This window comes from Cryptomeria japonica, chromosome 11, assembly GCF_030272615.1.
Source record: "Cryptomeria japonica chromosome 11, Sugi_1.0, whole genome shotgun sequence".
NCBI lineage: Eukaryota > Viridiplantae > Streptophyta > Pinopsida > Cupressales > Cupressaceae > Cryptomeria > Cryptomeria japonica.
In genome coordinates, this window is record NC_081415.1 from 72552891 (window position 1) to 72577823 (window position 24933).

The following is a 24933-nucleotide window of genomic DNA, read 5'->3' on the forward strand; positions in this document are numbered from 1 at the left end:
AAATAAATATTACCTTACCTAATTTTTGCACTAAAAAAACCATCAAGCTATTGGAGATTAAAATTTTTATGTTGCTATAACTAGAAACACTATAACCACCTTGTTTATTAATTTATTTGTATTATTCATGATAATTAGGCTGATGGGAATTCATTTTCTTCTAGTCTATTACATCAATATGAAAACATTTAAAAATTAACATTTTTCCACATGTTTCAATCATTTCCATTTGAAAATGAAAAAAATTTATAGAGCTCACTCCTAATACAAATATTTTTTATTCAAACGCTTAAAAAGAATCACAACAATTATAAAACTCTAGTTCCTAAAGGTGAAAAGCACCTAAAAATAGGATTGATTAATTGATTGGTAAAGAGATTTGGGGAAACATGTGCATGTATACCTCTGTACTAGAGAGTTTGTGGATGTCCTTCTATTTGATATGACATAAAATCTATTCTGTTATTAAATCTATTATTATAATTTTTGGGATTTGTATTAGAAATCATTTATTTGGTTGCATGGTAATTCAATACAATATTTTTTTATATGAATAAAATTATATTATTTTTCATAATAAAATAATAATACCTTATGCACAATTAAAGTAGGAGAAATAGGGGATACTTCAAAGTTTTATGTAAAGAAGAGTTCAAATTAAAATTAAAAAGTTACATATATAGAGTTTATTTGGTGGTGTTAACTACACCACTATTTGTTGTACCTACTTTTTGAGGTAATATAGAAATTACATATATTTTTTTCATCTATCTTAGTAATCCTCTGATAAAATTAAAGCACATAGCCTAGAAGATCCTCAAAAGTCAATATTTTTGCCTTAGATTGAAAGGAAGCCTTTATAATGTGGAAAATTAGGCATTGTGTTTGATTTTATCATATATACACTGACCATGAGTGGAATTAAACACTTTCCCCATTTTTACTCCATATAAATTGTGGCTTTCACAAATTTTCCTTCTAACTTTTATGAGGGTCTAGCTCTATTAATTGGTTACTTATATAACTCATGTGGTTCTTCATGTAATTCCTCTTTACTAACATAGGTGAATGTTAAATATTTAGTGAATCATTTCTCATATTAAAGGATCACTTTAAAGTTATTGAGTGATAAAATATTTGTTATATCTCCTTCCATTATCCTCATTGTTGCCATGATGAAGGTAGAGTTCCTCTTTCAAAGTGAATAATTCACTGTTTTCATCCTAGTTAGGGTTAGCAAGAATATAATTTCATTTTTCCCTAAGCTCTCCCAACTAATCTTCTTACTAGCATAGGGGAAATGGTCTCCCCAACTATAGAATATACTTCGAATAAAGTGTTGTTGGTTTTGGTGTTTTATTTTAATTTAGATAATTGTTCATTTTGATTTTAATTATCATATTATGCCTAATGGTTTGATAACTTGTCTTCTAGTATAATGGTTTAGATTAGACATCTAGGAGTTTTGTAAAAAAAATCATCCAAGAAGGTGAATTATTATTAAATCTATTTATTATAATGATGGATTTTTGGAAGCTAATATATTTTACCATAATATTATTGTAGTACATTCCACTCATCTAAAAATTGAACAATAACTTGGATCACCCAAAAAAAAATTTATTTTAAACAATTAAGAGTAACACATATTTTATTTCCAATTTCATGACCATGTAAACAATTTATATCCTAGAACTACTTTAGATGTGGCACATCTCTCATATGGGATCCTAAGGTTTCTTCCATTTTTCCTATGGGGTCAAAGAAATCTCTAATAATATGGAAATGAAAATTGCATATGGTGATTTTAGCATCAAACTATTTAGAACTTTTAAGATGCATATGGTGATTTTATGCATATTAATATAATTATGGGGATCTAATCTCCTCCTGTTTTGTTTTCATCCAAGGTTGTTATTGATTTCTCATATTTTTCATCCAAGTTATAGCGGGGTAATTATATTGTTGGGTACTCAAATAAATTGAATGATTCTTGGCTGAAACAATCAATCTTGATATATCTAAACTTTTCAAATTGAATGAGCTATATTCCCTATTATAAATTTGCTTTATAGACAATTGGTGAAAAATCTTGGTTTGATGTAGTCCCATTATTGTATTCTACAGATGGGGAACACATCATTCACTCATTTTAATTGAATTATGAAATATACCTATATTTAGTAGGGGATAGAAATAATATACATTTTTCTAAACCATAGAGAAATCTTGCTAATCCATTTCTTGTTTGTATAGATTAGATTGCACCACACAATAATATTGAATCTATTATACTATATGTCAAAAAATATAGTGACAAAAATGAGCAACTTGAATCTAAAAGAACCACACACCAATGAGACTCTTGGTGAAAGTTTATGAACTAATTAAATTAGTTAAACTTCCCAAGGGGTGTCCCATTTTTCTCTATCTCAAAGAATCCTTAAAGTCAATGTTTTACTCTCAAGTTATTGAGAAAAGTAACTTAGGAATGACAACTCCAAGAATGAGTGATTTTTTATTTATATGCATAAATGCATTATAAGATATATCATATTGAAACTATGATGATTAAGCTAGCATAAAGATGATGATATGATAAGAGGTTAACAACGTATCCTAGCAATGATATTCTATCCTAGAATGAATATTCTATGATATTTATAAAAAACTGCTTCTAAATGCTATTATGATGATTTAACAAAGAGAGGCTAAAATGCCTAATAAATTAGACTATAATTTAGATGCATGAAAAGATTGTTGATTATTAAAAATAAAGAATGAGAGCTCTATTTATAGGGAAAATAGGGAAATGGATGGTTGAGATTGAGTAATCATAACAAGGGCTATGATTGAAAGTTAATCAATCCATGTTTACAATTCTCAGAAATGAAATGGTGAGAATTGTTAACAAAGGGTTGCTTGAGAGGAGATGTAAGAACGATTAAATGCTTGGGAAGACATGATGGTTACCCTAGGAAGTAAGGGTTATGGCTAGTTTAGGGTTATCCAATGGATAAAGATTTTACCCAAGGGGTAAACTATTGTGTAAGGGTTAATAGGATAATCAAGGTTAAAGCCATGAATGCTTGATGAGACCCTTGGGTTAGATAAGGCTTAACTTAGAGAGAAAGACTCTAACCATGTAAGAAGGTTGAGTTAGCCATTAATGGTTAGGAAGACTTTGAGGGTTAACTTGTTGAAGACATAAAGACTTTAATGCATTTCAAAGACTTTGGAGGCTTTGAGAAGTGACTTCCCTTTTCTTAGGAATGTGACAATAATTAGGAGATGAATTAGGCTAAATTGGAAGTGATTAGAAGAATCTAGAAGGGGTTTAGAAGGCAAGTGGGAGATGTAGGAAAATGCAAGTGGAGGGAAAAGGATTTTAATTAAAATAAAATTACTTTATTTCAACTAAAATAGATGCAACTTGCATAAATACAAGTGGGGGAGTTTAATAAATAATTTTTTTTTTTTAATTTGTAAGGATCAATTTAATTAAATGTAAATCTAAATAAAAAGGGATAAAGGGGAATTAATTAAATAAAGTGATTTATTTAATTAAAGGCTAGAAAAGGTTTAGGTGAATTTAATTAGATAAATTGAGTAATTCATTTAATCAAATAGATAAAAATAAAGAAATTAATTAAATAGAATTTAATTAATAGGAGGAATGGGGCTAAAATAAATATTCAATATTTACTTAGGAAAGTGGTAAGATTTATATGTCTATATTTTTCCCCTCTTTGAAGTGACGTGTGTGCACATGTTGATTCAAAGAAAATTTGCCAGATGTGCTACCAAAGTTTGATTGATATGATGTTGTGTGTCTAAATGTTGATATGATGCCCTAGATGTAGATTTGATGAATGATATTTATGATTCCCCCTTGGTAGATAAATTGAGAAAATTATGAATTTTGGGGCAGTGTTGCGATGTAGTACAATTTTTGAAAGTTGGATGATTATAATTGTTAAATTTCTTATATTTATCTGCTGATAAATTTGAAAAAGAATATTGAAGAAATGAGGAACAATAATGTGGGCATAGTGTGTACATGCCCCACACGTCCACCAAGGGCACATTAGTATGAATTTTGATTGTCGATATGGGTCAAGTCTTGATATGGGTCCTGATTCGATATGGGTCCTAATTGTCAATATGGGTCCTGATTGTTGATATGGATCTTGATTTTTGATATCTATCCTTGATTCTCGATATGGATCTTGATTTTCGATATGTGTCTTTTATTTTGATATTGGTCGTTTGTTTTGATATGGGTCTTTGATTTCGATATGGGTCCTAATTTTGATTTCAATATGTGTCTTTAATTTCGATATGGGTCTAGATTTTGTTTTCGAAATGGGTCCTGATTTCAATATGGATCTTGATTTGGATGTCGATCTTTGATTTTGATTTTGATATGGGTCTTGATTTCAATATGGGTTCTGATTTTGATTGATTTTTGATATGGAACTTGCTTCATAGATTTTGATATGGAATTTGGATTGATTGATTTTGATAGAAATATGATATCTATTGGAATAAAATGAATCCAAGAACACTAAGCGGGGGGTGAATCAGTGTTCTACAGGTAATATAAGATTTTTCCCTATTACAACATACACATATAAACCGGTAAATGAAGAGACATATAACATGAAGTAAATAAACTAGCCACATGAATGAACACCATAACACACATAATTTATATGTGGAAAACCTCAAAGAGGAATAACTATGGTGGGATTTGTGACCCACAATATCAATTCCCTAGCCATATGAAAGATATTACACAGTATGGGGGAATGCACATGTAGGAAGGCACACTGCCTAGAGCAAATTGCTCAACACAAAAGAGTCTCACTGACTAAAAACTTCTACTAAGATAAAACAATAATGGTGAACTCACAAAATGCATTTGCTATGCCAAAAAGAGTTCCCCTTATAGCTATGTTCTATACCGGTTCTTAAACCCTTTTACCACTATCTCCTTTTCTCCAAGAATTCTTTACAAACCATTTATTGATCATTGTGTGATATTACTTTCGCATATAAATGATCTACATACATGTCTTTCGCATCACATTGTTCTGCTTCCTTGTCCTTCACACTCTCTTTATTCCATATATCACAATGACCTAATAAACTAACTTATATACCCTTTACAAACAATATGTCTTATGTCAGCTGACAATACATTATAAAAAATATTCAATGACGACCTTATACAATAATTAAAAAATGATTAAATAAAAAATTTGCAATCCCAAACTGATGTCGGCTTCACAGAAGTGTTGGATGTCGGTGTCGGTGCTGATGGATACCTCCAATATCTATGTCCACCATGATATACCTTCTATAGAATCTTGTTGCCATCAATGACAACATATGAATCTAATGAGTGTGAATTGCCAACAATATCTAGGGACTTTTGACATTTATTTGTTCTGATTGATAATTTGTTCTGACTTGTATCATTGATTTTTCTTTGGATCAGCATGTGGTCATGCATGTGCATGATGATATGATATTAAAGCAATGATTTTGATTTTGATGAGCTATATAATATGTTTTTAATCTATATGAATTTTTTAGATGATGATGCAGATGATGATTGGATTTGATGAATGAAAATGTTACTAACATGTTATATGGTTTTGTGTGGTGTGGATAATGCAATCTAGCATTCTACACATTGTCAATATGATACATTCATGTATGGGGATAATGAAATGATTGATCAAAATTGATAAGATTGAGGGCAAGTCTAGTTTCAGGAATGACACTTCTTATATAAGACAAAGATGATCAAAGCATATGGTTTCAGGAACATTGTATAAGGCATGATAAAAACATTTGGTTTCAAGAAAGATACATCTTGTATAAGACATGATAGAATGGATCAGTTGAAATGGATTGATAGAATTGATAAGATTTAGATCAAGTCTAGTTTTAGGAATGACTCCTCTTCTATAAGACAAAGATGATCAAAGCATCTGGTTTAAGGAACGATATACCCTCTATAAGACATGATCAAAATGTCTAGTTTAAGGAAAGATGTGTCCTATATAAGACATGATAGATGATAGTTGGAAGAATGATGAAGATATGAAAGTGAAGAAAGATTCCATGATGATTGCGATAGATCTACATGTGATGCATGCAATGATGAATGTGTCTAGATGATGATGATGAGATGTATCTTGAAAATGAGATCTATGATGTGAGATATATCTTGAAAATGATGTATGATAATGATATGAGAGATGTATCTAATGCAATATTAACATGATATGCAATCTAATGTAGTTTAAAATGATATGCAACTTAATGAAATTGTATGTAGCTAAATGATCACTTTAATTTTGTCATTGCGATTCCCATTTAGTCACTTGTTTGTGCTCTTTTTGTCATGATTGAGCTTTTGATATGTTGAAAGTTTAATACAAGCATCATGGTATAATTAAACCATAATAAACTGAGTAAAACTTACATGGATTTTTTATATTTCAAGGCAGCACAAGTGTCAAGGTATAATTGAACCAAGATGACCTGAGTGTTACTTGTGTAAAATAGACAAGAGTTAACCATTTGCATGTGCAAAGTGGAAAATATCTTCAATCATATATTTCTAATCATTCCTAAGGAAAAGTTTACACCATATGAATGATCGCCTAACAGATTGAAACCCAAATAAAATGTCATATTTCTTTGTTGCTTCTCTAGCTCAATGCATCCTTGAGTAGCTCAAGGGATCTAATGACTCCAAAATTGAGATACAAGTAGTCAAAACTTCATGCTAAATGTAAACAAATCATAATTGATAAAAATCATCCATCATGTGTGTGTTAAAGTTGCAATTGGATAATGATCCCATTTTCTAGCCTGATGAACAATTTCGACATTGGTTCCCTATTATTCTGTGATCCCTGTTTGTTACTTAAATGCCAAAAAGAGAGGAATGTTGCTCCAAGTCATGGATATATTTTCATGTGGATACCTACATTGATCACCAAGCCATGGTGGGATATGATACAAATAACTATTTTTATAGAATTAAGGTTAGTGACTACACTAAATATGTTTGGGATAATGTTACGTGTACAAGTGTTTGGGGATGGTTATTAGCTGAGACAAGATGGATCGCAAATATGAATTGACAATTATATGCAGATTTAAATACAAAACATAAAGAAATAAAATAGGACATAGATAACACAGAGATTTAACATGGTTCACGTAGAATGGATTACGTCCACCATACACAGCCGTCCAATCTTTCTTACTATCCATCAAAAATAGTACATCAACCTTACAATGCCTTAAGTATCCCAGTCACCTATAACATGCATTTTTAGGGAAACAAACAAACTCGACATTTTTAGGGTTTTATTATTGACAAGGACCCCAGCGAGCATACATGCTGAGTATATAGTAATTTGCTGATCAGTTGCCACATATTAGCAATCTCCTACTTGGAGACTGATCAGGCTCCACACCAAACAATCTCCCACTTGGAGACTGATACTAGATGACACCACTGTACTTGCAGTATCTGCTAGATAAATTACTTGGACTTGACTAGTATAAATTCCACAATTATCAATCAAGAAGACCAACAGAAATTGATGAAGAAATCAGCTTGTCCTATGGAATTGCCTTCATGAACATATCGATAGGATTCTCACTTGTGTGAATCTTCTCAAGCTGTAATTGACCCTCCTCCAAAATAGTCCGGATGAAGTGGTACCTAAGCTGAATGTGCTTTGTCCTTGAATGAAAAGCAGAGTTCTTTGCAAGATGAATGGCACTCTGGCTATCGGTATACAATGGGCGATCCTCCTATGTTTGACCCAATTCCTCCAGAAAACATTGTAACCAAATCATCTCCTTGTTGGCTTCTGTAGTAGAAACATACTTAGCTTTAGTGGTTGAAAGTGTAACACCCTTTTGCAACCTAGATATCCAACTAACTGCAGTTCCCCTATAGTAAAAACATACCCTATAGTACTCCTCCATGAATCAATATCACCTACCAGATCTAAGTCAGTGAATCCACTCAGAGCAGCATTAGATCCTTTGAAACATAATACCTTCGTAGTAGTTCCTTTCAAATACTGAAGAATCTATTTCATAGCATTCCAATGTTCCATACCCGGATTACTCATAAACCTACTCACAACTCCCACTACATGTGCAATATCTGGCCTTATGCAAATCATTGCATACATCAGACTGCCAATAGCTGATGAATACGAGATGTTAGACATTTTGTTTACCTCTTCCTATGCCTTTGGGCACATCTCCTTAGTCAATTTTAAATGACTAGCCAAAGGTGTACTAACTACTTTTGCATCCTGCATGTTAAAGCTTTTCAACACCTTCTTTATATACTCACTTTGGGACAAATTCAAGGTTCTATTTTTCCTGTCCCGTGTAATCCTCATACCAAGAATTCACTTAGCTGCACCCAAATCTTTCATAGCAAATGACCTTGCTAATTTCTATTTAAGATCATTTATATGTTGCATGTTCAACCTAGCAACAAGCATGTCATCAACATAAAGCAGCAGGATAATATAATTGTCATTATCCAATCTCTTAAAATATACACAATGATCAGAATGACATCTATGATAAGCACGTTCAACCATGAAACTATCAAATTTTAAATACCATTGTCAGAGTGCATGCTTTAGGCCATACAAACTTTTCTTCAACCTGCACACCAAGTTCTCCTTACCTTTGACCTCATAGCCCTGTGGTTGCAGCATGTAAATTTCCTCCTCCAAATCTCCATGGAGAAATGCTGTTTTGAAATCTAATTGTTCAAGATGTAAATCATCTGCAGCCACAAGACTAAGTACAGTTCTAATTGAAGTCATTTTTGGGTGAACTCACAATACTGGTTCCCACTTATTGACCAACTTTGACACTTATATGAATATTTTGAAAAAAGCCTTCACTTTCCGACACCTATAACTTTTAAACCATTAAGAATTTGAAGATGATATAAACTAGTGATTTTTAAAATCTTGTTTGTAGATTCTAAATATATTTTTTTCAAATTTATTTGAATAAAATTTTATTGATTTTTCCATCTCCCTCAAAAAATAGTTTTTTACAGCAAACAACATTTTTTAAGAGTGATGTGTATCCCGAAACGCATAATTTTTTTGCTATAAATGATAAAAACTTAATTCTTTTGAATTTTGGTTTGTAACATCAATACCCAGGGCATGCAATTGGTTTGATAGTGATATGTTGAATATTTTTCATTTTATTAAGTTTTGAAGTTCAACTAATTATAATTTAGATATAGGTGTACGTTTGAACACATAACTTGTTCTATATATATCAAAATTCAATTTTCTTTTTTTTGTTAGAAAGAAAATATCAATACCTAGTGCATAGATATTTTTCAGAATTTTTTTGAATTAGTTTACTATTTTTCCCATTGCATTGAACAAACAAGTTCATGTTTGGTGAAAAACCTACATTCATAAGAAATAAAATAAAAATATATTAATGAAATTAAATATATTAATTGTTATACTATTTGGAAATCTTATAATAAGGACTAAATACTTTTAAAAAAAAAAATTTAAATGAATTAATTTGATCCCCCAAAAGCTCATGTAAAATTGGTTTTTTATCAGCATTTGATAGATGCAAAGGAGACTCCATTGAAAGTATGATTTAGAAGTAGAGAGGTTCTATCCAAGAATTTTTGATCTAAGAGCCTTTGATTTAACTCTCTTCAATTAATTACTTAAAATGGGACCTCTTAAAGCTTAAATCATTATATTTTTTTAAAAATGTATGATTTCAGCAAAAATCAGGACGTACCAAAAAGTGGGAACCAGCTTTGTGAGTTCACCCTTTTACAACTGGAGAAAATATTTTATCATAATCTATACCCTTTTTCTGTGCAAAACCTTTTACCACAAGTCTGGCCTTATATCTTTTCTAACCTCCTTCCTCCTCCTTCAACCGATAAACCCATTTGTTAGGCAAGGCTCTTTTTTCTACAGGTAAAGGGACTAGGTCCCAAGTCTTATTTTTCATCAAGGAGTCCATCTCCTCTTTCATGCCTAGCTCCCACTATTGTTTGGCATCCACCTACATTGCTTCTTCATATTGTTCTGGTTCACCAGAATCAGATAACAAAATAGAATACAAAGAAGGAGAAAATCTTTCAGGGGGTCTACTTGACCTTGTATAACATCTAACACTTGCAGGAGCTTGTGGGATAATTTGTTGTTGCTAAGCATCAGGTACCTGTGGTATTTCATTTTCAGGAATCTCATCCAACACCACATATTCTTGTTTGTCCTGTTCATGCTTCTTTTCTTGCATTTGTTCTTTATACATAACCTTCTCATTGAATATAACATCTCTACTTCTAATTATTTTCTTATTTTCAAAATTCCATAACCGATAGCCATATTCATCTATCCCATATCCAATGAAGGTACATTTTTGAGATTTAACATCAAGCTTGGTTCTTTTTTCTTTATCAATATGGACAAAAGCTTCACAAACAAAGGTTTTCAGAAAAGAATAATTTACCTTTTTACCAGTCCATGCCTCCTCTGGAATACCACCATCCAAAGGGATTGAAGGTCCTCTATATATCAAATAGATAGCAGTATGTACAACATTTGCCCAAAAATGTAAGGGCAAACCAACATGCAATCTCATGCTCCTCACGCGTTCCATGATAGTCCTATTCATTCTCTCTGACACGCCATTTTCATGTGGAGTTCCTGGAATTGTCTTCTTCTTTCGAATCCCATTTAAGGAGAAGTAATCTTCAAATACTTTGCTGCAATACTCACCTCCATTATCTAATCTGAGACACTTCAACTTTTTTCCTATCTCATTCTCAACCAGAGCTTTCCATTTCTTAAAAGTTTCAAAAACATCTAATTTTTGTTTTAGGAAATATACCCATGTTTTTCTGATTGAGTCATCAATAAAAATAACATAATAACAAGAGCCACTAAGAGATGATACCTAAGCCGGTCCCCATACATCTAAATGCACAAGCTCTAACTTCTCATTTTTCTTCTCTTTCCCAAGCTTGAGAAATCTGACTCTTTTCTGTTTACCATAAACACAGTTTTCATAGAACTCTAAATCAATCTTCTTTAGTCCTGGCAATAAATTTTTGGAGTGAAGGATTTTCATTCCTTTCTCACTCATGTGCCCAAGCCTATGGTGCCACATTATCGAATTTGTTCTTGCAACATCTATTGTTGTTGTCCCTACAGTAACTTTATATGTAGCAGCTAGGGTAGAGTAAGTGTTACCAGTACACAGATATAATGTGCCTACCTTCACACCTTTAGCTACTACTAATGATCCTTTACTGACCTTCTAGATACTGTTTGAGAAGGTAACTATGCAACCTTCACTACCTAGTTGCCCTACAGAAATTAAATTTCTTCTTAAATTAGGAACATGTCTTACCTCCTGCAGAAACCAGTCATTTCCATTCTGCAACTTGATATTTATCTTTCCTTTTCCAACAATTTGACAAGGCTCATCATCACCCAAATATACCTATCCAAAATCACCTCGAACATAATCTAGAAAATATTTTCTATGGGGTGTACCATGAAATGAAGCCCCAGAATCTATTACCCAGGAATCATTAACATTATTCAAACATAAGATTAAAAAATCTTGTAAAGTATTACTTGCAATATTAGCTTCCTTACTGTCATTTTCATTTTTCTCTCCTTCTTTGTTTTTCCTAGACCAACAGTCTTTCTTTAGATGACCAGGCTTTCCATAGTACTAGCAATCTTTCTTTCCTCTAGATTGAGAGCGTCCTTTCTTTGACTTCCCTCATGACTTCTCATTCCAAGGCCCTTTTCCTCTTTCCTTTGATCTTCCTCTATTCTCCACTTTCAAAACACTACTTGATGATGTTGGAGTCTTACCTGTGCTTTTCCTTCGCATTTCCTCGCTTAGGGTAACACAAACAATATCATCAAATACCAAAGTATTTTTACCAGAGATAGAGATACTTATAGCCATAACCAAGCTATTTTAGCTTTCTGGCAAAGAACATAAAATAAAGATAGCCCTAACCTCTTCTGCAAAGGTAATTTTTATGGAAGACAATTGACTGGTAATTGTATTAAATTCATTTAAGTGCTCCACTATAGATCCTCCCTCACTCATTTTCAAATTAAACAAACGCTTCATAAGAAATACCTTATTCGAAGCCGAGGGTTTCTCATACAACTTAGCCAATGTCACCCTCAAATCTACAATCATGTTTGCTTCTGTTATATTGAATGCTACAAATGGTGCAAGGCACAATCAAATGGATCCTAGTGCCTTTCTATCTAAAATGTCCCACTCTTCATCTGACATTGTGGTCGCTTTCTTTTCCTTTCCTTCCAATGGCCGCCACAAATCCTTTCGATACAGGTAATCCTCCATCTACATTTTCCATAACTAATAATTCTGGCCATTAAACTTTTCGACCTTGAATTTGGAATCCTCCATTGCTCCCACTCAAATCTAAAATTCTTGCCAATTTATAGAAAACCTCCCTCTGATACCAATTGTTAAGGTTTCTAGCAAATCTGAAGAAAATATGAACTAACAATTATATGCAGATTTAAATACAAAAGATAAAGAAATAAAATAGGACATAAATAACACAGAGATTTAATGTGGTTCACCCCAAATGGGTTACGTCGACCATACACAGTCGTCCAATCTTTCTTATTATCTAGCAAAAATAGTACATCAACCTTACAATGCCTTAAGCATCCCAGCCGCTTATAACATGCATTTTTAGGGCAACAAACAAACTCGACCTTTTTAGGGTTTTATTACAATGTCAATTTTCATCAACAAAAAAATGGCGAGGATACATGCTGATTGTACAGTACTTTGCTAATCAATCACCACATATCAACAATCTCCCACTTGGAGACTGATCAGGCTCCACATCAAACAAATATTGCGTGTATAAGTGTTTGGGGATGGTTATTAGCTGAGACTAGATGGATCATACATACAAGCACTGATAGATAGAGGATTTTTTCTCTCACAAATACCACCTCCTACCAAGTTTTCACCACTTGGTTTTATTGCACTTTTTTATTTGTTTTTTATTTTTTTGCTTTTTCGCTTGATGTGTGTATTGGATGACTGAAGTGTAGAACTTCTTCAGATGGATGATGTTGTTTGGTTCATCGTGCATGTCCTCTTTTGATTTTGACAAATGATATGCTCCCGATCTGTAGGCTGATATGATGACAAAGGGACCCAGGCAGTTAAGTTCAAACCTCCCTTTCTTTTCGCGATCTTGCTAATTTCTAGGATTTTCCTTTAGGAGGAGATCACCAAATTTGAAATCCCATGGGATGAATTTGTCATTATAGTGTCTACACATTTGTTGTTGATGTGCCTTAATATGGTCTAGGGATGTTATTGTTTTTCATCAAGAAGCTCCAGTTCATGCAACCTATTTACTCGATATTTCTCATCTGGTATGAGGCCCTTCAAAGATACTCAGAGAGATGAAATTTCAACCTCAAGAGGTAGAATTGCTTCTAAACCATACATCAATGAATATGGTGTAGCCCCTGTAGGTGTGTGGATGCTTGTTCCATAGGCCCAAAGTGTCGGATTAACTTGCACATGCCAATCCTTGCCAACATTATTTACTATTTTCTTGAATATTTTCAGGATTGTTTTGTTTGATGCTTTTGCTTGACCTTTACCCTGTAGGTAGTATGGTATGGAGAAGCGATGTTGGATTTTCAATCATTCCCATATTTCTCACACATCTTGATTCTTGAAAGGACATCCATTGTCTGTGATGATGGAATTGGGAATGTCATATCTACAAATGAGATAGTTGAGGATAACTAATGAGATCTATTTTCCAGATATGGTGGTCATTGGGACTGCTTCAATCCACTTGATGAAATACTCTATTGTGGTGATAATGAACTTACGTCCATTTGAAGAAGAAGGATGAATTTTCCCTACCAAATCAAGTTCCCATTGATAGAAAGGCCAATATGTGGTGAATGGTTGTAGCTCTTGTGTTGGTGCATGGATAAGGTTGCCGTGAATTTGACATTTAGGGCATTTCTTAGCAAATTGATAAGACTCTATTTTCATTGTTGGCCAGTAATATCCCATTCTCAAAAGTTTCTTGGAATGAGTAGGACCACTTGAATGCATACCATAGATACCCTCATGAAGTTCATGTAAGGCAGAGTCAAATTCATTATGACCGATGCATCAAAGAAGAGTACCATTGAGATCTCGACGGTAAAGTGTGTGAGTGGTTAAGGTATAACTGGCGGCTTGCCCGATGAAGCTGCATTTTTGGTTGTGAGATAGGTCTAGTGGGAGAGTATTATTTTTGAGATAATCATAGATTGTCCTGTATAGAGGTGAATTTGAACTAGTTAGGGCATAGATGACTTGGGATGCGGAATTGTCATAGGCTGGGGAAAAAAATTACTTTACTAGGAACTCATAACGACTTTGTTTATCTAGAATTTGTAGTGGTGAAGCGATAGTAGCCATTGCATCGACTATTGTCCAATCTTGGGATTTTCTCAAAGGTGATGTGCACAAAGTACTATTTGAAATCATCCACCACTCTCTTGTAAGGAATTAGCTTATCATCCTTTGTTTGATAGTCATTGTTGATCTAATTGATAAATAGTTGAGAATCCCCATAGAGTCTCAATTCTATGATTCTCCATTCCATAGCCATTTTCATTCTTGTTACCAGAGCTTCATATTCATCTATGTCGTTGGTGTATGGAAATATCAGTCTATAAGATCTTGGAATTGTGTGCCTCTCGGGAGTGACTAATAGGATGCCAGCACCCAATCTGTGTTGTGTATAGGATCTATCAAAGTATAGGGTCCATTGCTTGGGGGTGACAATGAGTAAATCAATGTCTAAAAAATTCCACTTATAGTGGTTATTGGTCTGGTAGTAGTACTTCTGCAAGTTGATATGCAATTACTTGTCCTTTGATAGCCCAATGTTCTATGTACTGGATATCAAACTCACTTATAATCATGACCCACTTAGGTAATCTTCCTGTGAGAGCTTCCTTGTTGAGTAGATACTTGAGAGGATCGATCTTTACTACCAACTTGATTGTATGAGCTAGCATATAGTGGCATAAATTTTGAGAGACAAACACCACTCCTAAGAAAGCCTTCTTAATGAATGTATAATTTAGTGGATATCCCTTCAAAGTCTTGTTGATATAATAGATAGCCCATTCTTTACCTACTAGATCCTCTTGTGATAACAATGCCCCCATTGATATTTTTGTTGTTGATATATAGAGAATTAGTGTCTTGCGTGTTATCGAAGGTACCAAAATTGGTGGATTTATCAGATATTGTTTGAGCTGGTGAAATGATTCTGCACACTTGTCTTCCCATCTGAAAGGGATATTCTTATGAAGAAGATGATTGAATGGGAGACATTTATCTATTAGTTGAGTGATGAATCATCTGATGGGTTGTAGTTGGCCTTATAGAGATTTGAGTTGGGTAATGTTCTTGGGAGGTGGCATTTCCATGATAGCCTGTACCTTTGCTAGATCTACTTTGATTCCCTTTTCTGATACAATATAGACTAACAGTTTGCTAGATGTGACCCTGAAGACACACTTTTTAGGGTTTACTCTTACCTTGAATTTCTCCAATCATTAAAATATTTTATCTAATATGCTCAGATGTTTTTCTCAAGTGAATGATTTAGCCAACAAACAATCCACATAGTTCTCCATGAAGGTATGCATCATTTTGTGGAACATTGTTGTCATGGCTCTTTGATAAGTTGCCCCAACATCTTTCAAGCTAAAAGGCATGACGTTCCAACAATACGTTCCCCATGGACAAGTGAACTTAGTTTTATCTTGATCCTCTGGGGCTATCTTGATTTGATTATAGCCAGAGAACTCATCCATTAATGATAACATTGCATGGCATGTTGTTAGATCCATAATTAGGTCAATGTGTGGCAAAGAAAAGTCATCCTTTAGACATGCTTTGTTGACATCTCTAAAATTTGTGCATATTCTAATGCTTTTGTCAGGTTTTGAAACTGATACAAAGTTTGACAACCATTCAACATAGTCTATAGGTTCAATGAATCCGACATCTAATAATATCTTTAGTTCTACTTTAACTAGAAATCCCACATGCAGATTCATCTTTCTTAATTTCTTCTTGACTGTTTTAGCTCCTAGAGTGATGGATAAACAATGGATGGATGATTAGATTCAGGTCTATTCCAAGCGTGTTAGCATAAGACCAAGCAAAATTGATTTGCTTTTCCTTGAAGAATTTGATAAAATCTAGTTGATCTTCTTTTGTGAGTGATTCTACTAGATGTATGGTTTTGACTATTGCTTTAGTACCGACGTTTATTTATTGAGTTGGGTCAATGTATATTGGTGACCTTTCTTGATAATGTTCAGGAAGAGTGTCAAGTTTACTATCTTTAGCTGCCTCAAAAAGGTTTTCACAATTAGATGCGTCCTTTATTTTTACTTTTTTGTGATCTAATACTGCCATTGATGAGTTTTCACGATTAGATCCTTTGTTTATTCTAGTTTTGCGACTGACGGACTTGGCACTCCCCTGATTGTAGGTATCATTATTTTGTTCACTGCTAGAGCACATTTCTAGATTGGCTAAACATAGGTATTAGAAAATGGACTCATCATTTGGGAATATTAGTATATTATGATGTTTGGCTTCTTCCCAATCTATGAGATCAGGATATAAGAGTGGTAAGGAGTCATTTGGTGGGTTAAGGTCAACTGCTGTAAGTGTAATGATAGAGTCATCGTAATAGTCATATGGGATACTGGTGAGGTCTTTTTCAAAGCCTTCAATGGTATTATGTTTGATGTTGGATTATTCATATTGTTTCTATTCGTTCTCATTATCCTCATATATATGTCATGGTTTGAATTCAAGAGGTCAAGATTCTGAGCCTCATCCCTCCTGAGAAATTGATGTGTATGCATGGATGGTATCCACCTCAATATCTTCAGTGCTATCAAAACAACTGTCCCACCCATATTCATTGGAATGGGTTTTAAAATCACTATCCTAGGTTACCTCATTGTATCTGACAGGTATGTCATATGGTGAAAATAGATGACTAATGATTGATACAAGTTTAGTAGCTTGTTTTGATTCAGGTTCGGTGCTTGCTTGAACTCTTTGAATTTGTTCATACACTATTTCCCTTTGGTGAGTAGTAATTTCTTCAGGTGGTGGTTTTACCTTGGTTTGATCAGGTTCTTGCACATGATGCACTTTCTTATAAGAAGCTTCCTCCCTTTGAATAGCTAGTTCTTCTTGTCGGTTCTCATTTTCTTGATGTTTTTCCTCTTTCCTAGTTATTTTTGTGGCTTGGTGTAGTGCTTCTTGCCCTGAGTCTTCATTATATTTTTTTATGCTCTCCACTGAGGTTTTTGCCTATTATTTTTCTTCTACCTAGGCACCACATGTTGTCCATACCCCAATCCTAGTTTTTCTTTTGCAAATTATGAAGGAGATTGCAAGGGTCCTATAATGCCTTCTTGGTGCTTGCCAATAGGTCCTTTTCCTTTGTATCCTATTCATTGCATCATCCAAAACCTATTTCCATATTGTTTTGTTGGTACGACCACTTCTATAGTAGCATCTCTAACTTCTTCATCATCCTTGTATAGCCAACTAAGGATGTTTTTCTCTTTTGATTCATCGACTAGTGTGCCTAGTTGGATAAATTTACCATCAAACTTAATGATGGATTGTGTTTCCTAATGTCTTGATGAAAAAGGTTGTCCATAAGAGTTTGGTGACCTTGCTAATTTAGATAGACATAAGGGCTCAAAAGAGTACTCCCCCATGCCTTGGTGCTTGATTTTCATCTTTTGTTTGAAGTCTATGGATAGAGATGTGAGTTCGTCTTGATGATTGGATGTTGAGGAAGCTTGGGATTCCTTGTTTTGTGGAACCAGGCTATCTTGAGCTACCCCTGTAGCATTGTAATACTTAAAATGGTCAATATCTGCATACATTGAAATTTCCCATCCCTTGTAAGGGAACTTGATACATTGATGGTATGTGGAAGGCACCTCTTTTATTTCATGGATCCATGGATCACCCAATAGTATATTATATGTCAAGTCTATGTCAAAGACTTGGCACATGGTGTCTTTTTGTATAGGACCTACCTGAATGGGTATTATTACAATTCATTCAGATGACCTCTCTTCATCTTCATAGGCTTTGATGGTGATTTTATTTTTTGGATCAATAGACTACTTAGAGAATCCCAATGCACGAGTAAGATTTAAAGTACAAATATTGAGACCAACCCCTCCATCTATTCACACTCTTTTTACTCGATATTTATAGACTAAGACTTCAATATGGAGCAAGGTGTTATGCGGATGATTTAAGGAGACATCATCATTTTTGGAAAAAATATATGTCATGCGGTTCCGTCATATGGACCACCATGGCTTGCAATCGATCAATATCTAGATCATTTGGAATGTTTGTTTTGATAAGTGCTTGTTCCAAGTTATCCTTGTGTTTTGGTGAGAGTTTGAGTAACTCAAGTATAGATATCTAAGTGGGAGTTCTACGTAGTTGGTCAACTAAGTTATATTGAGTCTTGGGGAGAGTTGTTGATGTGGATGTAATCCCTCTCAAGACATATTTTTGCACTCTGGTTGTTACATTTATTGATGCATGTTCTTGTTTGTCTTTAATTTTTATGACATTTACTTGATTGTCATCTGTCGATATGTGATTGATGGTGTTCTCATATAGGTGATTTATATGAGCTCCTTTGGTATTGTTTGATGTTGAAGCTCCTCCCTTGTCGTAATTTGGAAGAGGATTTTAGAAGGCTTCATGGTCACCATTTGTTTTGTGACCATCAACTGTTGAATCGCATCTATCTATCATGTCTCAAACTATGATCTTCAGCCTCATGCAATCATTTAAATTATGTCTTTCGATAAAAATAACAATAATGTGTTATTCCATCAAGGTGGTTTGACCTGGATTTCAAAGTTGCTTGTGGCTGGTAATGTGATGATTTTATTTGCCAAAAGTTTTTGAAATGTTGATTCTAAGATATGTTCTAATGACATGTATATGCATTGATATGGAAAAGTATTGGTGTTTCCTCTTTGGTTTGTGTTGTTTCCTTGGTTAGTGTTGTTGTTGCTTTGATTATTTTTGTGGGTGTTTGATGTTGAAGCTCCTTGATTGGTATTTCACTGATAAGTGTTAGTGCCTTGATTAGCACTTTTTTTTATCATTATTGGATGGTGGGTTGCCTGATATAGTGAATATTGGTTGTTTAGACTTCAAAATTTTAGCATCAACTACCCCATTGTTAACAATGTTTTTGTTTCTTGTCCAAAATTTGGATTCGTCTAAAGTGTTGTGATTATTTTCATTGTTAAAGGTGTTAGTATTTGATGAATTAACACCTTCCTTAAAGAACTTCAATGTTACTTTCTTGATGCAAGCTTCCTCTACTTGGATACCATATTCTATAAATTTTGTAAAAGATGGTATGCATTGGAGTTTGAGTTAATAACTCATCTCACTATTCAGATTGTCGATGAAGATTCCTATCTTTTCCTATTTAGGCACATCTCGGGGATATATTGAAACCATGCACCTCCACCATTGTAGAAACACCATGAATGTATCATTGCTCTTTTGTTTTGTGTTACACACATCTAGCATGGTGATTGCATGTTGAATGTTATAGGATTATTGTGTTATGTATTTGTTTACCAACTCATCAAATGATCTAATGGGAGGTGTAAGTTTAGATAACCACTCCATTGTTTTCCCTCCAAAACATTTTGGGAATAATCTCATTAAGTATGTGTCATCATGAGAAAACTCTAAGCTCGTGGTATAAAATTACTGCACATGATCATGGGGATCACTTTTACCATCATATGTGTCATACATTGGTATATCTAAATTTTGGGGAGAAGGTACCATGTTCAATCTCCTATCAAAAGGATAAGCACATATTTTGTTCGAGTACTGTACTATAGTTCCTTGTTGCATATCCTGCATTTGTCTTTGCAATGTTTGGAGTGGTTGTGCAAGAGTGGCCATGGGTGCATTCATCCTTCGTTGGGGAGCTTACTCTCATTCATTAAGATTGTCCTGATTGTGGGCATGGTCTTGTTCATGGCTGTTGTCTCATTCATGGGTGTGATCTTGGTTGTGTATATTTTCTGCATCATGTGTCTCTTCTTCTCTTTGTTGTTCTTGATAGGTATAGTTTATTTACCTTGTTCTTGAAATTCTCTCATCTATATTCCTTAAGTTTTCTATATTGAAATCTTCAGGAATGTTGACCCCTTTGCTAGTTATCCTAAGCAGATATGTTTTCTTGTCTACTTCTATAAGTCTTTCCACAACTTTTTGGAAAGTTGTGTTTTCTTGACATTCTTGGAGAAGTTCTTTAGTGATCTTTGTTTCTCCCATGTTTTCATAATCATCCAAAAAGGATTGGAAAATCTATGACCCATACTCGATTCTAGTTGTGATTCCTTCTCTTTTTTTTCTCTGAGATTGAGTGATAGTGGGCATTAATATATCTCTACCATAATGAATTTTTCTTCTACTATTGGTGTTCTTTGTGGAGTTGGTGGCTTAGGCCGAGCTTCATTATAAGTGATAAGGAACTTTGGGAACAAAGTGAGGTTAATCCTTCCTCCACTATTTAGGCATTAGTTGAATGTTTCTTTTTGAATGTAAGCCCTACTTCTCAATGGCTCTTTATCAAATTCATTTATTTTCCCTTGGATATACAATCACATATGATGCAAGAATGCATGATGTGATGAAAAGAGTTGATGATTGATATAGATAAATTTATTCATTTTAACAAGTGACTCAGAACTAGGTCATCTCTTCTTCAACTTAGTCTTTTGTTGAAGACTTGTTCTTCTCAAAATATGAGGAGTGGTAATACACAAATGATCAAATGTTGATGTTGATGTTGATGTTGGATATGGATACTTTGTTTGAACACTCGAGTTTAATTTATCATGTAAGAGGTTTAGTTTGATTCTCCTCCATGAAAAAGTGTGTCAAATGATATGGATAAAGTCTCCCGATATGGAAACCTTATTTGACAACTTGAGGACCCAACTCGGTATTGTTTTGATAGGATCTGTTGGATGGTGGAAGTTTGATCACTGTTATGATAATCCTTAATTTGGTTGGATGAAGTATTATCTCAAGCTACTTAATGATTTGAAAACTCATTCTAAGAGTGCTTTGTTGGATTTGGAATTTTTCTCACTAATGATCTTTTTCAAAGTTTTGTTGCTAGATTTGCTAAAGGACCTGAAAGGGTATTTGAAACTGTTGAATTTTTTTTTTCGAAAGTGACTAGTTTTCTCTTTCTTTTTCACTAATATTGACCATGTGATAAGACAGAGACATGATGCACTAAAGGAAGTTCTCGAAGCACTACAAAATGTTCACTATGTGCTATGCTACCTCTCCCACGCACTATTTTAGATTGTTTGATAATAAAATTGTTGGATAGGTTATGCGCTAATATGTCCCTATTACATGCTAATGTTTTATATGAAAGTGCATAATATCCTTTGAACGCACTAGGATGATGATTGAATGCACTATAATGATGTTGATAAGAGCTACCTGAAATATTACCAATATGATACTGGTCATGTGCTAAGTTGATAGATGAAAGAGCTAAATTTTGGTGCAAATGTGCTACTCAATGTTCGAAATATGATAGGTTGTTGCTCCTATGCACCAACTATCTTGATTTATTCATTTGATGCTTTTGATATAATGTTTGAAAATACCACTTGTGATTTGATGGATGACTTTTAGAAAATGAGTTGAAAACGTGACATATAGAAGAAATAACAATTTGTCTATGCTAGACATGTAGTGTATGTTCTTTTGAGGATTGTTTCAAATCCCTTATGTTTTCACTGGTTTGGATTACAAAAAGAGAGATCAAGCAAACTATCTATTCAAAGGTCATAAACAATATCATATCTTGCTAGTATCGATACTCTGTCAGCTCAAACAACCTTGTCACCCCCTCAAGGGCACCCATTTTTTTGCCTTTTGTCGAAAATTAACGCAAAGTGAATTACTTCACAATTAAGTAGTTATCTTAGGATATATATGGTAATTGATCTTGGGAGCGGATTCTTCCCCACCCTTGTACTATGATATTGCCAATGTTTGGCAACTAACTTGGTTGAAAGTCTAGATAATGCTAAGGTATTTAATCAGGCTTCCATTTGATCTTCAATGATAAACTCCCTCGGGAGGCTTCCCAACCTTTAGAACAAAGACTTTACATATCTTTAAAGATACTGGGGGAAGACTAATCACTGAGAAAAACTATTGAAGGGGACTTCCGTTAGCCTCCACATTTGATTATAGTGGGTTGGAACACTTGGTGATAAATTTGTTTCCCACTTAGGTCGTTCTCTTCTCATTGGCCATTAGTGGCGCCCTAAGGGAAACATGGGAGGGAATGCCCTCTAAAGTATTTATTTTTCTTGAAGTAAAAGAAATAATAAGAGTGGTTTGGCTTTTTGGTCACTCAATTAAGGGGAGAGCATATACCTTCCACTTTCGAGACCAAACAATTTTCTTTTTAACTCTCAAGGCAATTATTTGCTAAGATCTATTTGGAGATGTTGCTCCATCAAGAATGGTGTTCTTTTTATCCTTTCATAGAAAAATGTGTGTTTAAAAACTTTGGAAAATAAACCTGGTCAACAAAATAAAATCGTGTATTGGTCAACAAATGAAAATCGTGTAACCAATCATCAATGAGGTTCTTTTTATTTTGTACTAAAGAAAATGAGGTTCTTTTTAGTTTGCACCAAAATGAAAATGAGATCCCTTTTAATTTTACAAAACTAAAGTTGTTTTTTAAATACCAAAGAAATGATGAGGTTCTTTTTAGCCAACAGGAAATGAATTATTTTTAAACCAACTTGAAAAAAGCTAGGAAGAAAAACAATCAAATTCCTAAATCTAACTCCTCCAATCCGCAAGAAATGATTAGTAACCTGCAATAAAAGAAATTTGGTGAAAAAGATTAAAACCTTAGGTGGGCTTGCACCGGCCTAATTTTCTAATTCTGTTACAAACTACCCCTTTTTTTTGTTAGAGTGATGCACTAAAATTTTACACAAATGTGCTACCAAAAGGTATAAAATCACTAAAGGATGACTCTGACATGCTACTCTAGTTTTTGAATGCACTATGCTAATACCTCTATGCCTAAGAAAAAAATAGAGAATGTTATGTGCTAAAGATAAGCTCCAAAGCGCTATAAGAAAGGTCCTATGCACCAAACAGTGTGATGAATGTGCTACTATTTGCCACAGATATGCTAATGTATACTCTAGATGCGCTAAAAGGGCATTCCAGCATGCTTCTAATCATTGTCCTACACAAAAAATGGTGTTATTTATGGGGATGTGCCCCATGGTGGGCGCTAGAAATATATGCAGGAAAACACGATGATGAAAATGAGTAACTCGAATCTAAAATGGCCACACACCAATGAGAGTCTTGGTGCAAGTATATGAACTAATTCAATTAGTTCAACTTTTCAAGGGGTGTCCCATTGTTCTCTATATCCCTAAAGTCAATGTTTTTCTCTCAGATCATTGAGCAAAGTGACTTAGGAATGACAACTCCAAGAATGAGTGATGTTTGATTTATATGCATAAATGTATTCTAACATATATGATATTGAAACTATGATGTTATGATAAGAGATTACCAAATTGTCCTAGCAATTATATTCTATTCCAACATGAATATTCTATGATATTTTTAAAAAAGGGTTCTAAATGCTATTATGACGATTTAACAAAGAGAGGCTAAAATTCTTAATAAATTACACTATAATGTAGATGCATGAAAGATTGTTGATTATAGAAAATTAAGAGGCAGAGCTCTATTTATAAGGAAAAGAGGGCAATGGATGATCAAAATTGAATAATCTTAACAAGGGCCAGGATTGAAAGTTAATCAATCCTTGTTTACAATTCTCACCAATAAAATGGTGACAATTGTCAACAACAGGTTTCTTGAGAGGAGATGTAAGAAGCATGAAATGCTTGAGAACAGATGAAGGTTACCCTAGGAAGTAAGACTTAAGGTTAGGTTACGGTTATCCAATGGATAAAGATTTTACCCAAGGGGTAAACTATTGTGCAAGGGTTAATGTTGGCATTCTACACTCTATCAAAATATAGTTGATGTTGTCATTGATGGCAACCAACCGGTAAAAGGTTTCTACATAGGCATTGAAACTGATAGACACATTCACCGGAATCCAGATTACACTGGCAATGAAGTATACCTACTCTCAAGCAGACATGAGACAAAATTTTGTTTATGTAAATTGTATTGTAAATGTAATTAATTATTTGTAAGCCAACTTGGTATATTGTAAATACTCATATATGTATGAGATCTTATTGATCATTTTGTATAGAGAAGGATAGGTTATTATTGGTATATGTAAAGGCACTGAAAGGTTTTTGGTTAAGGTATCTAACTGAGCTCAAACCGATACTAAACCAAGAATTAGAGATGCTATTTTGAGCAGTATATTGTATTGGATTTAATTATCCATTTTGTAGTCAGTGAGACTCTTCTATTGAGCAGTGAGCTTTAGGATGTTGGCCTTCCTGCATGTGCGGGCCCATATTGTAAGTAATATTTATTCATATTGGTGAGTGAGTAAATATTATGGGTCACAAATCACAACGATGTTTTTCCCACACTGGGTTTCCTCACCAAAATATTTTTTGTTATGGTGTATATTTATGCTAT